This window comes from Podarcis pityusensis (assembly GCF_964106645.2).
Source record: "Podarcis pityusensis genome assembly, chromosome: 3".
NCBI classification, from domain to species: domain Eukaryota; kingdom Metazoa; phylum Chordata; class Lepidosauria; order Squamata; family Lacertidae; genus Podarcis; species Podarcis pityusensis.
In genome coordinates, this window is record NC_138026.1 from 10789318 (window position 1) to 10797193 (window position 7876).

General features: G+C 44.2%; 1 long non-coding RNA gene across 1 annotated transcript in view; it reads left to right on the top strand.

The window, feature by feature from the left end:
• Positions 1–235: 235 nt before the first annotated feature.
• LOC308473701 overlaps positions 236–7876 on the top strand; it is a 21275-nt gene continuing 13634 nt past the window's right edge. The window contains exon 1 of the long non-coding RNA XR_013984218.1: positions 236–736. This is a non-coding gene — a long non-coding RNA (uncharacterized lncRNA). The remainder of the gene's footprint in view (positions 737–7876) is intronic.

The following is a 7876-nucleotide window of genomic DNA, read 5'->3' on the forward strand; positions in this document are numbered from 1 at the left end:
TAGACCACAGCGCCACCTGCGTCCACTTCTTGTAAGTAGAGAGGCCCTGTAATAGATGGATTGTCTACTTGCCTGCTCTTTGCCTTGCCTGCTGCTTCTCTGTCCGCATGCTGCTGCCCATTTCAGTGAGATGACCACTACTCTCATACATCTGCTGACCACCTCACTAAGCGAAGAACATACAGGGCCCACCATATGCTCCCAACTAAGCCCACCGCACTGAGAAAGAGATTGTGCTTTTGGCAGCTTCCACAAGAGAAATGAATATTCTGCCCACATTCTACTGCCTGCTGAGTGGAAGAGGAATGAAGAGGAATGAATGCCTCTCCCCACAAGATGATGCTCCCTGCCTGAAGGACAGGGGCTGCCCACTGTGGTCCATGCTAGCCACCTGAGGGAGGAAAAACTGGCCACTGTGATCTCATGCTGATGCTGCCTATTTCACAGACTGGCCACTGTGTTCTCACACGGATGTGTCCAACCAGAAGGAGAGACACAGGCCATTGTGATGTCATGCTGATGCTGAAGGAGAGAGGAACTGGCCAATGTACCAGCCCACAACTGCTGTTCACCTGAATAACAAGGAGACACTGCCTGGCACGCCAACACATTGCTCACCATGTTCATGAAAATTAGGTCCTTTGCGCCTTGGACCAGACTGGGGTTTCTTAACTTGCTTTTACTCTCCTGTTCCTGCATATTAGGTTCCCTTACCAGAGGTCTATAATAACAAAAGGTAGGTAAAGGTAAAAGGTAAAGGACCCCTGTATGGTTAAGTCCAGTCAAAGGGGACTAGGGGGTTGTGGTGCTCACCTCACTTTCAGGCCAAGGGAGCTGGTGTTTGTCCAGTGGCATAGCGTGGGGGGTGCAGGGGGGGCTGGCCGCACCGGGCACAACATCTGGGGGGCACGCGCTCGCACTCGCAGCTCTCTGCCCCTACCTGGCTCACTCACTCTCTCTCACTGCAGTGCTGGCTGTGCGAATCCGATCCGAGCCGCTGGGTCGCTGCCCACTGTGGAGGGGGTGGGTGCCAGGCGTGCGGTGCGGAGAGCGAGGGACTATCTGGGGGAGGGACAGTGCAGCGGCCGCCCAGCGCAGCGCTGAGCGCGGGAGAGAACCACACCAGACCAGCCCAGGCAGCAGCAAGAAGAAGCTGGCAGCGGCGGCAGGTTAGGGGTTAGGGGGCGCAAATTACTTGCCTTGCCCCGGGTTAGGGGCGCAAATTACTTGCCTTGCCCCGGGTTAGGGGGCGCAAATTACTTGCCTTGCCCCGGGTGCTGACAACCCACGCTACGCCGCTGTGTTTGTCCACAGACAACTTTCCGGGTGACGTGGCCAGCAGGACTAAACTACTTTTGGCGCAACGGGACACCGTGGCAGAAGCGAGAGCTCACATAAATGCCATTTACCTTCCTGCCTTAATGGTACCTATTTATCTACTTGCACTGGTGTGCTTTTGAACTGCTAGGTTGGCAGGAGCTGGGACAGAGCAACGGGAGCTCACCCTGTTGCAGCGATTCAAAGCACCAACCTTCCAATTGGCCACCCCAAGAGGCTCAGCGGTTTAGACCACAGTGCCACCCACTCTTCTGCACTGCAGAGAATGTATCCACCCCAACTCTTTTTTTACTCTTGCAAAACTGCATGTGTACATTTTGAATGCAATCTACTGAGACGTTCTCCTGTGCATGCTACATCGCATTGAATCAGAGCTGTACAACCTTATAATTCATTTCATTGGGGTTTTGTGCAGGAGACCTTCCAGATGAAGTGGGCCCTTTGTTGACTTTAAAACCACAGACCTGCTTCCCTGTGCATCTTAAACGCACACGGGTTGCTGTATGCGAAACCTTTGGCTACATTCTCTGGGATTTGAGGGATGGAGCGAATAATTATCTGCTGTGAGTTTTTAGTCATTACTGGGTCGTTAATGCCTTGATACTGATAACATGTAGCAGTTCACAAGGCAATATCAAATGTTTTCTTTCAGACCTTCAACAAGCTTTGCAGATAATATGACAGCCTAATATAGAGTTTGATGTATGTGTCTGGAGAGAAAAAAAGGCCGAGGCTCTTTAGTTAGTGCACTGTCCTTAATGGATTCTCTAGATTAAAGTAATCCCTATGGGAATCCACTATGACAACAATTCTTACACAGATTTTCCAGTCACTGCTTCTATGCCATAACTGTTCTTTGAAAGTGTTTATAGTAGTGAAAGGCCACAGTCTAGATTTTTTTAAAGGAAAAAAAAAAGCTTATGCTTTAATTCTATTAAGGATATAAGAGGGTACATTTGCGTCAGAATAATAGTGTGCCCCATGTGTCCCACATTCTCGTATTGTTGACAATGTGCAGAAATGTCTAGCTGTCTTCTAGCTAAAGGGTGATCTTAACGTTTATATTTAAATAATTATTATTTATAACACAGGAGAAGTTATGCTAGGGATGTAAGACGGCAGTCAACCTGTATTTGTCACCATCAGTGCTGTTTCTGTTCCGCTGCAGTTCAGTTTCCACCAAATACTATGTTATTTGCCTCCATGCTTACTATTTAATATAAGGAACCTAACTTACATAACTTACATTTGTTTCTGCGTAAAAAAATAATCACGATGCATCTCCTGGACTGAAGTTTGCTTAAATGTTGCAAAAACCTTAAGTACAGTCATACTTGGATCCTGAACACCCTGGAACTCAGACACCGCAAACCTGGAAGTGATTGTTCTGGTTTGCGAACATTCTTTTGGAACCTGAACGTCCAATGGGGCTTCTGCGGCTTCCTGCAGCCAATCAGAAGCCACGATTTGGTTTTTGAACGTTTTGGAAGTCAAACGGACTTCCAGAATGGATTCTGTTCAACTTCCAAGGTACAACTGTACTCAATAGGGAGGGGACAGCATCCCCCTATCTTTCGTGAAAATGCACCTGCATATTTACATATCGCTGACTCAGATGTTTAGGGAGCAGTCCCAGCTCAGGGGTGGTGAACTTGCTTTGCGCAGACACACACAGGATTATCTAATTTCAATACTGCTTAATATATTTAAAATATCTCTAAGTGGCGTACGGAAAACTGAAGAGATAACAGACAACTGAAACAAAATATTACAAAACACACAGTTACATATAAGAATGTTGCATAAATGAGAAGGTCCTAATATGTATAAATCAATATGAATTCATTTTCCTTTGAAATAAATAAATAAATTAATAATAATAATAATAATAATAATAATAATAATATAAATTTATACCCCGCCCACTCTGGGTGGCTTCCAACAGAATATTAAAATACAATAACCTATTAAACATTAAAAGCTTCCCTAAACATACTCTCCCTCTCAGCCTCTGGGTTCTCACTCAGGGTCCAAACAAACTCTCAGCTCACCCATCAAAGTCTCACAATGAGAAAAGTTCCTGGAAATAGTGGACATCACTCTCATCAGTCATATATATATATATATAGAGAGAGAGAGAGAGAGAGAGAGAGAGAGATTCATAAAAATTCATGTGTGTGTTTGTGTGTGTGACAACAGGTTATATGTGAATTTTCCACTGGAGAGCCAAAGCCAGTAGATAGAGCTGGACTTAGCTAAGGGAGCTTCATATGTTCCTGATGGTCATTGGTGAAGATAGGAATTTGTATTTCCTTTCAATTGTCCCAAAGTGGTGGCTGGCCACTCCTGCTAGCCAACTGCTTTGCAGGCTGCTTCTGGAGACAGTAGCTCACTGGAAGGACAGATCCTGCAGCTGAGGCTCCAGTACTTTGGCCACCTCATGAGAAGAAAAGACTCTGTGGAAAAGACCCTGATGTTGGGAAAGATGGAGGGCACAAGGAGAAGGGGACGACAGAGGACGAGATGGTTGGACAGTGTTCTCGAAGCTACCAGCATGAGTTTGACCAAACTGCGGGAGGCAGTGGAAGACAGGGAGTGCCTGGCATGCTCTGGACCTGGCATGCTCTGGACCATGGGGTCACGAAGAGTCGGACACGACTAAACGGCTAAACAACAACTATGCAGTGCCATCCTTCAAGTGCTACTCTACTCCCATCTTATGAACGTGGCAGGGTGTGTATGCATGGAGGAAGGGGTGGGGAGGAGGGAGAGGAGGAAGCCAGTGGTCAACATAAAAGTGGAAATGGACTCTTGCATCATTCAGTATCTGCCTTCTGTCAAACTTAATTAGCATCTGTGCTTGCTGACTCATTCACAAGAATCCTGTGTGCTGACAAAGACAGGTGTGTGAAGCAGAGCCAGCAGTGGAGGGTTGGGCTGTTTTGTCATTAGCAGAAACAAAGTCAAAGTTAGCAAAACAGTGTTTAATCAAAACACAAGTCAAAGACATTTTGGCATGCAAGGAGCTTCCTCTGCCCTCTCCCTCCTTGCAAACTCAAATCTAAACAATATATCCTGGTCAAAGTGCAACAGTACAGCTATCTGGTTTCAGAACTTTTGTTTCAATATGCTCAACTGCAAAAACATTTTGCAGCCCTTTCTCCAGCTGGAGCAAACATTCACCGTTCAATTTGTTTTCAAGAGCTCAAAACGTCAACATCTCGGGTTCTTTTTCTCGCCGACAGAGTTGTCAGAGGCGCAGCCCCTTTCCACAAGTCCCACAAACTTGGATTTCAGCTTCTCAGTTTGTCTTTCCTGTTTCCCACACACTGCAGTCACAAACCTTTGACCAGGGCAAAAAGTGACCACTAATTAGCTCGAATGTCTCCAGGTCTGCTTATAACCCCGTGGACACAATGGCAAAGAGAACAGCACGCTGTGACCCGTTTCCATATTTAGACAAAGAGTGGAAAATGACAGGGGCGAGGAAGTAGTAGTTTTGGAACTGTGCAAGTCAAAAAAATAATTACTTTTGGAAATCTCTTCTTGAGATTCTTGATGTCATCACTAGTACTCGAAAAGCTGGGATAAAGTGATGCATTTATAAATGGCTTGGGGTTAACAGACAAAAGGTTTCTTACTGGTGTTTTCCACATGTATGAACTTAGGCATCAGCCACACCATAAGTGATCATGACAAACCCAACTTGTTTTGGCACTTTTCTGTAAGAGGGCAATTGCAGTTACATTCTTGCAGAGGAATCATGTCTGGGCTCAGCAGAGAGCATGAGATTCTTTGCCCAAGGCTTCAGAATCAGGTGTAGGACAAAGGGAACACCTAACTTTCCATAGCCTCATCTCTGGCCCTGATTCCAGGCCAACAGCTATGCATGACACAACCAATCCTCATGACAGTAGTGCTTCCATGCTGCAGAACACAGTGCCCAAAAATAGAGTGAATCTTCCCAGGAGCAGGAGGGCAGTATAGATTTGGAACCGTGGTTTGCAGAGGGACATAGTCCAGAAGGCAGAAGCTGGGAAATACTGGATGGTGAACAGCTAGGAGAAGAAACACTGGAAGAGAGAGGGTTAACAGATTCACTGTCTCTGGAAAGCATTCGGGTATAGGGCGGTATAGAAATTAAATAAATAATAATAATAATAAAATAATAATAATTCCTCCGCTCTCCCCAAGGTCAAGAAGAGCTCAGAAAGTGGCAGAACAGAAAGCACACAAAGCACAGAGGGTACAAGATCAGATTACAAAATGTAGAAATGTTGTAGATTAATAGAGACATAAGAGGGTGGAATCCTTAATTGGGAGCACTGCCATTCCTAGAAGATGGGTTCTTTGTTCTCTTGCTGTGATTATTAAATTTTCTAACTGGTAAGAAGAGTCCTTTTCCTTTGTTCTGCTTATCTACTGAAGTACTTCCCTCACTGGTTTCCGCTATAAAGAAAGCATCAAATTGGTGAAAAGCTGTGTGTATTGAACAATCCCATAATTGCAGTTGGATGCAGCACAAATTATTACTGGATGTAGAGTTTAGCATACAGACAACCCAGTTGATCTTCCTTCCTTCCTTCCTTCCTTCCTTCCTTCCTTCCTTCCTTCCTTCCTTCCCTCCTTTCCTTTCCTTTCCTTTCCTTTCCTTTCCTTTCCTTTCCTTTCCTTTCCTTTCCTTTCCTTTCCTTTCCCCTTAAGGCCATGGAGCTAGATTTCAAAATATGTGTGCGTTTGTGGTCACATTTTGACCAGACATTAAAATATTTCAACAGTCATGGCTTCCTCCAAAGAATTCTGGGAGCTGGAATTTGTTAAGTGTACTGAATTGGTAGGAGGCCTCCATTTCCCTCACAGAGCTACAACAGATCCTCCAAGTGTCCCCATTTTCCAGGGACAGTCCCAGATTTACAGAAGCCATTCCGGATTCCGATTTGTTGAAGGGTATGGGATAAGATGTCCCTGTTTTCATTGGAGCAATGTTGGAGGGTATGCTACAATTCCCAGAGTTCCTTCGGAAGAAGGGATGCTTGCTAAACCACTCTGGGAACTGAAGTTACGTGAGAAAAATAGTGGTCTCCTAACAACCCTCAGCAGCAAACCTCTCTTCCTAGGGGGAAGTCATGAATATTTAAAGTGGGGGTGATACTGCTTTAAACGTGTGGTGTGAACGTGGTTTAAGTGCATGGCTCTTGGTGAAATCTCAGTAGGGTGGAATTGATTAGGATTTGTAGTTGTCTGCAATGAGACTTCCATGTCATTCCAAGCCCTTCCCCATCATAGGCAGAAATGAAAAAGGTCGTCTTCTTCTTCTTCTTCTTCTTCTTCTTCTTCTTCTTCTTCTTCTTCTTCTTCTTCTTCCTCCTCCTCCTCCTCCTCCTCCTCCTCCTCCTCCTCCTCCTCCTCCTCTTCTTCTATCACTCGTAGCTGAGTAAGTGACTGTGGAGGCCAATTCTAGATCCACACATCCTTCCACTGTGAGGACATTGGTTTCCGGGCGGGAGTTGATCACGGTGTGGATTTGCCAAGCATGCCTTCCTCTTAGCACGTTTCTCCCTTGCATCCTGAGTTCAAGTGTCTTCAAAGCCCATGACACCTTTGGTAAAGGCTGTTCTCCAATTGGAGCGCTCGGAGGCCAGTGTTCCCCAATTGTTGGTGTTTATACTACATTTTTTTAGATTTCCCTTTTATTTTTATTTTTATTTTTTTTTGTAAATGATTTTTATTAAAATTTCAGTGAAAGATTAAACAGAAAAACATAGAAAAAAAATACACAAATACACAATACATAATAAAAAACGGGAAAAAAAACAAAAGAGAAAGAAACAGAACAATTAAAAAACAATATCACCTTTCCATTTCCGTTTTTGAATTTACTTATTTTCTGGACCTCCCCATACCTCCCTCTTTTGTATTCCAGTCCAAATTGTTTGTCCAGCAATTTCTTTTCCACTTTTTTAATCCCAATCTTTAATCTTAATGTAATATAGCATTAAAATTTTACCTCTTAAATACCAAATTTCCATTTCCTTACACTTCTTTAATCCTAATCTTTAATCTTAGTCTATCTATAACTTTAAATCCTGTACCGCTGGAAACCACTTATTTTCAATCCAACATCACTCTAACATTCTTTAATTTTGCAGTGTTTCTGCAGATAGTCTTTGAATTTCTTCCAATCTTCCTCCACCGACTCTTCTCCCTGGTCGCGGATTCTACCAGTCATTTCCGCCAGTTCCATATAGTCCATCAGTTTCATCTGCCATTCCTCCAGCGTGGGAAGTTCTTGTGTCTTCCAATACTTTGTGATGAGTATTCTTACTGCAAAACCAGTATACAAAACCCTAACTCTGTTCCTGTGCTCCGATTGACAAGAAGGATATAGTTTAATATGAGTAAGACACTGGAAGATGGACAAGTAAATGAGCCCCTATTAGCAGGAAAGATGGTACAGCGGTTAAGTTCCTGTAACTGTATTGTCACTGCAGATGCAAAACCAGAGTTGGTAAGGGAGGGGGAGAGCCTGTTGCAAAAC